This window comes from Suncus etruscus, chromosome 4, assembly GCF_024139225.1.
Source record: "Suncus etruscus isolate mSunEtr1 chromosome 4, mSunEtr1.pri.cur, whole genome shotgun sequence".
NCBI lineage: Eukaryota > Metazoa > Chordata > Mammalia > Eulipotyphla > Soricidae > Suncus > Suncus etruscus.
Window position 1 is genome coordinate 2,028,757 of NC_064851.1, and position 11,693 is coordinate 2,040,449.

Below are 11,693 nucleotides of genomic sequence, written 5' to 3' on the forward strand. Positions count from 1 at the left end.
TAGTGTTGGCCATCAACACCCCAGAGGCACTATTGACCAGTTCCTTCCAGCCCCATGAGAAAGGTGGAGGCAGTTGGGACTATGGAGACAGAGTGGGGAATAGTGCCAGGCTGGGCACCCCCCAACTGCCCCACCAGAGCGGGATGGCAGGGGCTTATTTCTTTTCTTTTCCTTTTTTTTTTTTTTTTCTTTTCGGTTTTGGGTCACACCCGGCAGCGCTCTGGGATTACTCCTGGCTCTAAGCTCAGAAATCGCCCGTGGCAGGCACAGGGGACCATATGGGATGCTGGGATTCGAACCACTGTCCTTCTGCATGAAAGGCAAACGCCTTACCTCCATGCTATCTCTCCATCCCCAGGGGCTTATTTCTAACACACCCAATACCCTGGTCCCCTCCACTGCTGCCTCCACCAGCTCCCCAACTTGGGCTGGGCTTGGGGGAGTCGGGCGATCAGACAACCCACCAGGGCCTGAGTGGGTCTGAGTCACTCCTGGTGCCCCTGAGTCGGGCCACAGACAGGGCGGGAGGGGGTGGCAGGTGGGGCGGGGGGGGTGAGGGCAGCCTATCAGGGCAAGGCCAGGCAGGTCGGACCAAGACAAACTGGTTTGTCCGTCTCTGGAATGAAACCAACCAGACATGCCCTTGCTGATCCGTAAGATATAAACTCAAGGGGCCCCTGAACTTCGTCCCCCCACCCTGGCCAGCCTGGGTTCACTCACCACTCCCTAGCACCCCCTCCAGCATGTCCCTTCCCCCAGTATAGTCCCCAAGGCCTGTGGCATCACCAGCAAAGTATAGAGAAGAAAAAGCAGGTGACAAGCTACAGTGACTGTGCCCAAGGCTGATAGGAAGCATAACTCCAGGTTTGGGGGCACATGTTTCCGGGGTTCCAGTGGACAAGGTAGAGCTGGCAGTGGAGGACTAGGAAGGGACACCCCTCCACATTTCCTGGGTGGGATGATTGTCCGACAACTCCAGTTTGGGTTTGATTTGGGTGATTGTGGCTCCTGGATCAGGATGAAAAGGGCTTGGGGGGTGTCTGGGCCCACTCACCCCTGGGTCCACCCCTTGTGGCCTGGAATGGAGACTTCAGTGTTTGGAGACAAGTCAGGTGTCGCCTCAGGCTGGGGCTATAGGACAGCAGGAAGCACACCTGCCTTGTGCATGGCAAACCCGGGTTCGATCCCTGACATCCCACAGGGTTCCTTGAGCACCACTAAGGTTGCTCCCTGAGCTCGGAGTCAGGAGTAACCCCTGAGCAGGGCCAGATATGAGGCAAAAAAAAAAAAAAAAAAAAACCCAAAAAGAAGAAGAAGGTAAGCTACAGGCATTTTGGGAGCTGCCCAGCATCCTCCCCCCAGACTCAGCCCTGGTGCCTTCTGTCCAGGGGCAGGCAGAACCCATGATTGGGGGTACCCATGGCTGGGGAACAGTGCCAGATCACAAGTCTTGGGGTCCTCACTGCTGCCTTGCAGGATAACGGGGTGTTCCATCATGTTAGGGGGCAGCTCCACTCACTGAGACTCGGTTTCCTCCAGTTGTGGTGTTCGCCTACTATGCCCCTGCAGCAACATGCAACTTGAAGGTGATTGTGAAGGTGGCTGTGAAGGGTACGAAGGTGCTCAAACCCTGACTGTTTTCTCTCTCTCTCTCTCTCTCTCTCTCTCTCTCTCTCTCTCTCTCTCTCTCGCTCTCGCTCTCTCTCTCGCTCTCTCTCTGTGTTCATTTGTGTCCGTCCGAGTCCTCCCTCCCTCCCTCCCTCCCTCCCTCCCTCCCTCCCTCCCTCCCTCCCTCCCTTCCTTCCTTCCTTCCTTCCTTCCTTCCTTCCTTCCTTCCTTCCTTCCTTCCTTCCTTCCTTCCTTCCTTCCTTCTTTCCTTCCTTCCTTCCTTCCTTCCTTTCTTTCCTTTCTTCTTCCTTCCTTTGTGGTGGTGGACAGTTGAATCACACCTGGTGGTGTTCAGAATTTACTCCTGGCTGTGGACTCAGAGATTACTCCCAGAGGTGTTCAGGGGGCGATATGGAGTGCCAAGAATAGAACCTAAGTCAACCAAATGCAACTTGAGACCTCTCTGCTGTCCTATGGCTTCAGCCTCCCTTTTCCTTATTTAAATTTTGACTCTGCTCATCCCATTCACCCTTCCCTGAGGTTACTAGGAAGCAAATCTCGAGTTACAAGAAATGGAAACCAAATACTTTGGGGGTACTCTGCTAGATGGTGGCCCTCACTGGGAAGTGTCTTCCTACTCTTTTAGGGGTGAAGTTTTCTGCGACTACACTCTATGCTCAGGGTTTACTCATCTGGGCTCTATTTAGTCCCAGCCTTAGGGTGTTCCATTGGATTAATCATATGCTGGTTACTTTGTTCTTATCTGGGAACCTGGATTCCTGACCCCTGGACATGTATGTTTAGCTGTAGTTAGCTTCCAATAAACTAGCTTCCAAACCAGTCTACCAGTCTTTTTATTTTGTTGTTTCTGGGCCACACCCGGCAGTGCTCAGGGGTCACTCCTGGCTCTGCACTCAAGGGTCATTCCTGGCAGGCTTGGGGGACCCTATGTGATGCCAGGGATTGAACCCAGGTCTTGTTGCATGCAAAGCAAGTGCCTACCTGTTGTGCTCTCTCTCTCTCTCTCTCTCTCTCTCTGGTCCCTCTGACATTTGTTGTTTTCTTCTTCCTTCATTTTGTTTTGTTTTGGGGCCACACCCAGCAGCGCTCAGGGTTTACTCCAGAATCTACCTTCAGGAATCACTCCTGCTGATGCTCAGGGAGACCTTATGTGATGCAGGGGATTGAACCCAGGTCCGCTGTGTGCAGGGCAGACACCTCCCCGCTGTGCTATCGCTCCAGCTTGTTTTCTTCGACTTTGTCTTCTTTTATTTTATTTATTTTTATCCGGGTCCACACCTGGCAGTGCTCAGAGGTTACTACTGGTTCTGCACTGAGGGAACACTACTGGTGTGCTTGGGGGACCCTATGGGATGCCAAGAATCAAACCTGGGTTGAGTGCAAGGCCAGTGCCGCCCCCCCCCCATCTCTCCAGCTCCTCTGTCAGCCTTACTAAAAACAAAAATCCAGTATAAACTGCTCTAGTGCCCTGAATTGCCATCTCCGCTCAGAGCTCCAGGAATTAGGACATTAGTGGGGGCCCATTCTGGCCACCATAGGGTGTTGGGTTTCAGCGTGTTTTAGGGTTTCCTGGAATCTGCTCAGCCCCTGCCAGGCTCCAGTGGTCAGCTATGCCCCCGGAAGTGGTCTGAGGGAGCTGGACAAGCCAGGCCCTAACTTCAGTGACTCACAGGAGCCCAGGGATGCCCACTGGACCTGAGCCCCAGGGCTCTGTCTCTCCAGCTTCAGCGTGTAGGGAAGGGCTGGGGGCAGCTGGGGCCCTTCACCCCTTCACACACAGTATCAGGAACTTCTCTGAGGCCACAGCCCATTTCTGTCTGGCTGTTGTCTCTGGGGAAAGGACATACTCTCTGATCCCATGGCTCCCCCGGCATAGACTGCACTGTTCTTGCTTTAGAATCCGGGAAGACTTACTGGAGGTGGTCTGATGGCAGACAGGAGGTAATGAGATGCAAGAAAATGGAATGGGTGCAGCGGAGGGGTTAAAACTGTGGGTGGACACGACCCCCAAAGTAGGGTCCGGCTGCTTCTAGAACTCTCCCTGCCAGTGGGGCTGCGGAAATGTTGCATGCCCCCTGGTGGCACCTTAAGGCAGGTGCGTACAGAGTAGGAGCAGCTGGGAAGGAGCTGGCCCCAAGGGCCCCCACCCCCGCCCCCCCCAGGCCACCTCAGTCCAGCTGGGCCTGCGGGAGGAGCCGCTCAGGTGTCAGCCTAGGATTTTGTTCTGCTCCAGGGTGTCTGGAGGGGTTCCAGATGCAGAATTTGTCTGTTTTGGTTTGGAGGAACTACACTCAGAAGCTCAAGGCTTACTCCTGGTTCTGTGTCACAGATCACTCCTGGCAGACTTGGGGGACCCTATGGAATGTGGGGATGGAACCCGAGTCAGCCACATGCAAGGTAAATGTCCTCCCTGCTGTGCTCTTGCTCTGGCCCACTCAGTTTTTGCTCCTTTCCTTTGGGATCTGTCCCAGGATCCTGCACACAGTCGGGCCCACTTGAGCCTTCACCCAGTGAACCTGGCATAAAGGGTTAAGATAATTTTGGGGGGCCAGAGCAGTAACACAGCAGGGAGGGGAGCATTTGCTTTGATTCCTGACATCCCATAGGGTCCCCCTACACAGGAGTAACCCCTGAGCACTGCCAGGTGTGGCCCAAACACACACACACACACACAAAAAAAGATAATTTTCAGGGCCGGAGAGATAGCATGGAGGTAAGACGTTTTTGCCTTGTGTGCAGAAGGTCGGTGGTTCGAATCCCGGCATCCCATATGGTCCCTCGAGACTGCCAGGAGTGAATTTCTGAGCATAGAGCCAGGAGGAACCCCTGAGCACTGTCGGGTGTGACCCCCCCAAAAAAAAAGATAATTTTCATGCTACTATGGTCTCTCGTGTTAGAGTTGAGGGAGTAAGGAGTCACCCCAGCTTTGGTGAGAATTCCCCGCCAGGCAGAGACGACTGCCTCCATCATCCCCAAAGTGACCCATCCTCTCACAGACCGATCGGTCCTGACACTACAGAATCTTTGGGGTTCCCTTGAAAGGTGTGTGCGCAGGTGGCTGTGGGGGACAAAGGCCAAGGACTCAAGTTGGATTCAAGCTCTGTTCTCTTTATTCAAAGCAAAGGTGGAATATTTATATTCAGTTTCTTGACTAATTTACCAAGAGTGGCACAGGGGCAATTTGTTCAAGGCATATTTCTGACACAGCATAGTTTCACTTCTGAGGCCGCTTCTTTTTTTTTTTTTTTTTTTTTTTTTTTTTTTTGTGGTTTTTGGGTCACACCCGGTAGTGCTCAGGGGTTTTTCCTGGCTCCGTGCTCAGAAATTGCTCCTGGCAGGCACGGGGGACCATATGGGATGCCGGGATCCGAACCGATGACCTCCTGCATGAAAGGTAAACACCTTACCTCCATGCTATCTCTCCGGCCCCTATGAGGCCGCTTCTTGCTAGCGGTAGTTTCTCAGTAGCAAGGTCAGTTCAGAATTGTTTTGGTTTTAAGCAGACTGAACTGGGGCCTGAAATGTTAACTGTTACTGTGACTGCACGTTGGTGAAGAGCAAACTTAGATTAGAGGAGGAGAAATATTTCTGTAAGACTAAATAAAAAAATACTTGAGTTTAAGCAAATGGTCCTCATAGGGTGTGTTTATATATATCTAAGTAATCTTTAAAATGCCAGTGAATTATGTCTCAGTTAATATTTATGCTACATCCCTTTGTTTCCTGAATGCCTCATGGAAAAACCAAGATTTTTCAGGGCCCTAATGCCCTGTGAGTATAGATTATTTTTTTTCCAAACATCTTTTTTTACAGATGCTACTTTTTCTTTTTTCTTTTTTTTTTTTGGGGGGGGGGGGTCACACTTGGCAGCGCTCAGGGGTTCCTCCTGGCTCTACACTCAGAAATCGCTCCTGGCAGGCTCAGGGGACCCTATGGGATGCCGGGATTCAAACCACCACCGTCCTTCTGCATGAAAGGCAAAGGCCTTACCTCCATGCCATCTCTCCGGCCCCAGGTGCTACTTTTTCAAACCGTCCTCTCTGTGAGTACAGACGGCTTGAGAAAAGTTCCTGTAATAGCAGAAGCTTTTTTAAAAAATAACACAAACCTCCCTTTAGGCAATCAGGGCCTTTTTAAACTTGGTGCCTTCCTAGGTCTCAGGATTTGCTAACACGGGGGAAGTAGCACCGCCCTCTTTCCCCTCCTCTGAGCCCACCCAACTGGCCTTTGGCCTGATTCTGCAGCTCCCTGGGGGGTTTGCACCTCACATCTGCCTCCTTCTCCTCCCAACTTCTGTCCTGCAGTGATGAGGGTCAAAGCTCCCGGAACATTCCAGAATAGGCTCTGTCTGGAGGAGTTCGCTGCCTTCCTGTGTCTCAGGAGCACTGGGGTGGTGGTGCTTGGTGCACATTTAAGTTCTAAGAATCAAGGGGCCGGAGAGATGGTCCAGGAGAAGATGTGTGGCTGGCACAGAGCTGACCCGGGTTCGATCCCAGGCATCCCACAGGGTCCCTCCCCCATCCTCGTCCGGAGTAACAAAACATGGCCCTCAAACAAAACAAAACAAAACAAAAAAGAAACTCAATGGCTTCCCCAAGCCCTGCAGGCACTACTTCTGCTTTCAGAGTCCCCCATCTTTTTTTTTGGGGGGGGGCCACACCCGGCGTTGCTCAGGGGTGACTCCTGGCTGTCTGCTCAGAAATAGCTCCTGGCAGGCACGGGGGACCCTATGGGACACCGGGATTCGAACCAACCACCTTTGGTCCTGGATCTCTACTTGCAAGGCAAATGCCGCTGTGCTATCTCTCCGGGCCCAGAGTCCCCCATCTTTATGTTCACCTTGAAACTCAGCAAAATATTAAAATCATAACTTTAAAGTCATTTCCCCCAGGGGAATTTTGCAGTAGGAACTGAACAGAATCAGCCAAACAAGCAGCTACCAAGCACTGGAGGTGGAATTTCTGACAATAGCTGAGGAGGAAAACGTGTGCCGGAGGACTTTGGAAGGGGCTGGAGGACAGGGACAGTCCCAATCTTTACGGGCAGTGCTCGGAGGACCGTGCGATGTCGAGGATTAAACCCAGTCCGGCTGTGTGTGCACCAGGCACTCAGCCCACTGAGTCATCTCTCCAGCTCTGACTCTTATTCCTTTTTGGGGGTATCACATCTGGGGATTACTCGGGTTACTCCTGGCTCTGCACTCCTGGCAGTGCTCAGAGGAACATGAGAGATGCCGGAAATCGAACCCAGGTCGGCTAGAGGCAAGTGCCCTCGATGCTGCACTATTGCTTCAGCCCATCCAGCTGTCATTCTTTTGGGGAGGCAGGCACACCCACCCAGCAGCACTCAGGGGTTACTCCTGGCTCTGTGCTCAGACATCACTCTGGCAGGCTCCGGGACCACATGGAATGCCGGAGATAGAACCCAGATCTGTCCTGGGTCCGCAAGGTGCAAGGCAAATGCCCTACCGCTGTGCTTTTGCTTTGGCCCCAAGCCATCACTCTTTTGAATGATATCAGCAGCCCCAAAGATTTAGGGGGGGGATACAGGAACCCTTAAACTCACAGTCAATTACTGGAGAAGGTTCTGGAGTCTCTCTCAGGAGGACCCATGGAACCGGTTAGGTTGTAGTTTGCTGTTGCTGTTGTTGCTGTCGGGTTTTGTTTTGTTTTGTTTTGTTTTGTTTTGTTTTGTTTTTCTTTCCTTTTCTTTCTGCTTAACTTTGCCTCAACTTTGCTCTGTGGTTTGTAAAACCAACCTCAGGGAAAGTGGTGCTTGATGTGGGCACTCAGCAGAGCCCTTTCATCTCGGGGTTCACCCTGACTGAGGTGACAAACACCGAGAAATCAGAGCCTTAAAACTGCACACATGGGGCCGGGCGGTGGCGCTGGAGGTAAGGTGCCTGCCTTGCCTGCGCTAGCCTAGGACGGACCGCGGTTCGATCCCCGGCGTCCCATATGGTCCCCCAAGAAGCCAGGAGCAACTTCTGAGCGCATAGCCAGGAGTAACCCCTGAGCGTCACAGGGTGTGGGCCCCCCCCAAAAAAAAAAACTGCACACAGAGGGGCTGGAGTGATAGCACAATGTGGTAGGGTGTTTGCCTTGCACACAGCCCTCTAGGACAGACAGTGGTTTAAATCCAGCTCCCATATGATCCCCCGAGCCTGCCAGGAGCGATTTCTGAGCACAGAGCCGGGAGTAACCTCTGAGTGCTGCTAGGTGTGGCCCATAAAACAAAAAAATGAAGAGTCAGGAGTAACGCCTGAGCGACGCCGGGTGTGACCAAAAACAAAAACAAAAAAGAAATGATTCTCCAGCCACATCTGGTCAAAGGGCTTAGGGCTTTTTTGAAGAGCCTTTGGGACAATCAGGACTATGTTTTTCCCTTCAAATGCTGCCTGTATTCCTAGACACCTGGCCCACTCTACCATATTATTTTATTTGTTCATTATTTATTTTTTTAGCCACATCGGTGATGCTCAGGAAACCCTGTGGGATGCCAAGGACTGAATTGGATTGGCCAAAAGTGCCCTTCCTGCTGTACTATGGCTCTGGCCCCAGGAACATTTTCATCAGGAGATGGGGCCCAACGAGAATCTTCCCAAAGGCCTACAATCTGTCATATGAATCCTATGGACAGCGAATGTATCTGTCACAGTTACTGTGAATGTTTGTATGAACTGACTGACTACATACATGACTAGAGAGAGAGCACAGCTGGGAGGACATTTACCTTGCATGGGGTTAACCCGAGTTCGATCCCTGGCATCCCATATTGTATCCCCTGAGCCTGCCAGGAGTGATCCTTGAGCGCAGAGCCAGGAGTAACCCCAAGCACTGCTGAATGTGGCTCCCAAATAAATAACAACTTCCAAAATAAAAAACTGACTATAGTCAGCACATGAACACAGCAGAGCCTGGGTTCGACCCCTGCCACAGCCTGGTCCTCTGAGCATCACCAGGCATTGTCCCTAGGGCACAGGGCACAGAACAAGACAGAGGGCCAGAGAGATAGGACGATACAGAGTTCCACTCACCATAAATCCTGAGCATCATTGAGTATGGCCCAACCACCAAAAGCAAAAGAAAAGCAAAAGAAAAGCAAAGTTCTCTTTTTTTTAGGGGGTCACACCTAGCAGTGCTCAGGGGATTACTTCCTGACTCTGTGTTCAGAAATCACTTCTGGCAGTGCCCAAATGAAGTAGAAGCCTCATGCCCAAAGTCCAGGGCATTGGAGAGACACGGGTCTGGAAGCAAACGCTGACGCAGGAAATAATCCACACTTGGTTAAAGGGATGAAGCCAGTTCAGGAACTCCACACACGAGCCTTCCTCTCCTAAGAAGCAGATAGCTCAGTGGTGAAAACCGAGGCCACCAAAAAGTGTTTTTCCCTAGCAAGTGCTGGATCACAACCTGGGGTGGAAAACGGGTAGGGTAAGGGACCCATCCAAAGGCTGTTTCCATCTGAAAGTGCGTCTGACCAATGAGTGACAAACATAGCCTGAATCTGAAGAAGCACGGTTCATCCAACACTCAGGGGCCCCTATGGGATGCCGGAGATGGAACCCCAGTGGGCTGAGTGTAAGGCAAACGCCCTCCCTGTTGTGCTCTCACTCTCCCAGTGGGCGTCAAACTATGGCCCAAGGGTCACATATTGTCTTTGTTCCTGTTTTGTTGCTTCACTTCAAAATAAGATCTATGCAGTGTGCATAGGAATTTGTTCATAGTTTTTGTTTTTACTATAGTCCAGCCCTCCAACGGTCTGAGGGACAGTGAACTGGCCTGCCCCCTGTTTAAACATTTGAGGACCACTGCCGGGTCTCGCCCATCAAAGGCTTTTTCTGAGCAAGGCAGAGGGCCACAGTGAGCTGGAGTCAGAACTGGAGATGGCCCACAAATGGAACTCCATGTAGGTACACAGGGTGAAAGCCACTTGGCCCTGGACTAAGGAAAGGATCACAAAGAGATACAAAATCCATCTCAGGACCGCAAGTCAAACACCAAGGACAGCAGAAAGGAAGGCGGCTGGGACAGGGCAAGGAAGTGTAGATGTTCCAGAGCTCATAGGGTGGCCATAGAGAGGGCAGGGAGGGGGTCATACCCGGGCCCAGTTACTCACTCACTCGCTGGACTCTACATTTTATGGTCCCCTATTCTGGGCACAGGACACTGGGGGTCAGACAGGGCCTCGTTGTGAACTAGGGGTGAGAAGAGGAGGAAGCCGATGTCCGGTCTGCTCTGCTGCTACTTCTTCCCCACAGGGGCTCTGGCTCATTCTGGGTTCAGTCGTCCACATTTCCTTCATGGGGTTGTCAGGGTGGCAGACAGCATGGGGGAGACGAGAGAAGCAGAAGTCGCAGCAGGAGGGGAGAGAACAGAGGTGGCGGGGTGGATGGGGAGGAAGGGCTGGAGAGCCAGCAAGGTGTTTTTTTTCCAGGGAAAGGAAAGGTGAAGGAAGGAAGGAAGGAAGGAAGGAAGGAAGGAAGGAAGGAAGGAAGGAAGGAAGGAAGGAAGGAAGGAAGGAAGGAAGGAAGGAAGGAAGGAAGGAAGGAAGGAAGGAGGAAGAGAGACCCCGAGGGGATGCCCAGGGATGCTGGAGCCTTTCCACGAGGGTCTGGGGCAGGAGCTGAGGGCCCCCAGTCCTGCCGGGGCTTTCCCTTTCCTTGGAAATGGGACCCCCAGGACCTCTGGATGCTTCCCCCTGGGTCCTTGACCTTCAGCAGGATCAGACCTGCGTGCCCTCTCCCCCTCACCCCTCCACTGCAGCCTGGGAGCGAGGGAGGGAGGGAGAGACCTTCTTGCAGGAGGGAGAAGGGGGGCCCCAGGCTCCAAGTCCTTTGGGCATTCATTCTCTTTCTGGCTGTGGGTGCAGCGGGGTGTCCTCTGGGGCATGGGCGCACCCTCCTGTCGGGCTCGAGCAAGTTCCCAGCGGGCACGGGCCTTGGCAACTGGAGCGTGGCACGCGGAGGGCGGGGAAGGGAAGGGCGAAGGGTGCCCGGCCTGGAAGGGGCACAAGGCGGGGGAGACTCGCCCCAAATGCAGCAGGACGCGGCTCCGGGGCTGAGGGGACGAGGCCGAAGGGCAAGGGGCGAGGCGGGACACTTGTAAGTGGGGGGCCCCCCCGGGCTTGGGGCTCTCCAGGTGGAGGAAGACGAACTTGGCAGTAAAGTGCCGGGAGGGGCGTGGCCAACAGCTGGAAGGGCGTGGCCAACAGCCGGATGGGCGTGGCTATCAGCTGCAGGGCGTGGCTAAGACCTCTGGGGTAGCTAGCAGCTGGGGGCGTGGCTAACTAGCAACGAGCGTGGCCACCAGCTGCAGGGACGCAACTAGGTCGCGGGGCCGTGGCTAAGCAGCAGTGGGCGGGGCCAACAGCTGCTGGGACGTGACCAACACCCACGGGGCGTGGCTAACTGACAGTAACAGCCGGCGTGATCAAAAGCCCTGAGCGACAGGGACGTGCCTGGCAACCAAGGGGGCGTGGCCAACAGGCAGAGGGCGTGGCCAGCCTCAGGAGCGTATCTAGGTTACAGGGACCTGACCAACACCCAGCGGGGCGTGGCTAAGGAACAATGAGCGAGGCTAAGCGTCACTAGGTTACGGGAACGAGACTGGCACGCAAGGGGCGTGGCAAACGGAGAGTGGGCGTGGCCAACCAGCAGCGGGCGTGCCTGACAGCTGCAGGGGCGTGGCCGAGAAACTACCACCCAAGGGGCGTGGCCGACAACGGAGGGGCTTGTCGATGGGCGTGACCACGCAAATGAGACGGTGGGCGAGCCCGCGGTTGGCTGAGCGCGGTGGGCGGGGCGAGCGCGGGGCGTGGCCTGCGCCGGGGACGCGGGGCGGCGCCGCGCGGGCTGCTCGGGACCCGGCGGGGCGGGCGGGCGGGCGGCGGCGTTGGCGGCGTTGGCGGCGGCGACGCGCCCGGGCGGCCGATTCGATCGCGTCCTCGCTGGCGCTCGCGGCGGGCGCAGCCGGGGCGGGGGCCGGGCCGGGGGCCGGGGCGAGGGCTGCGGCGGCGGCGGCGGAGCCCCGCGGGCGCGGGCCGGGCGCGGGCGATGATCCGGG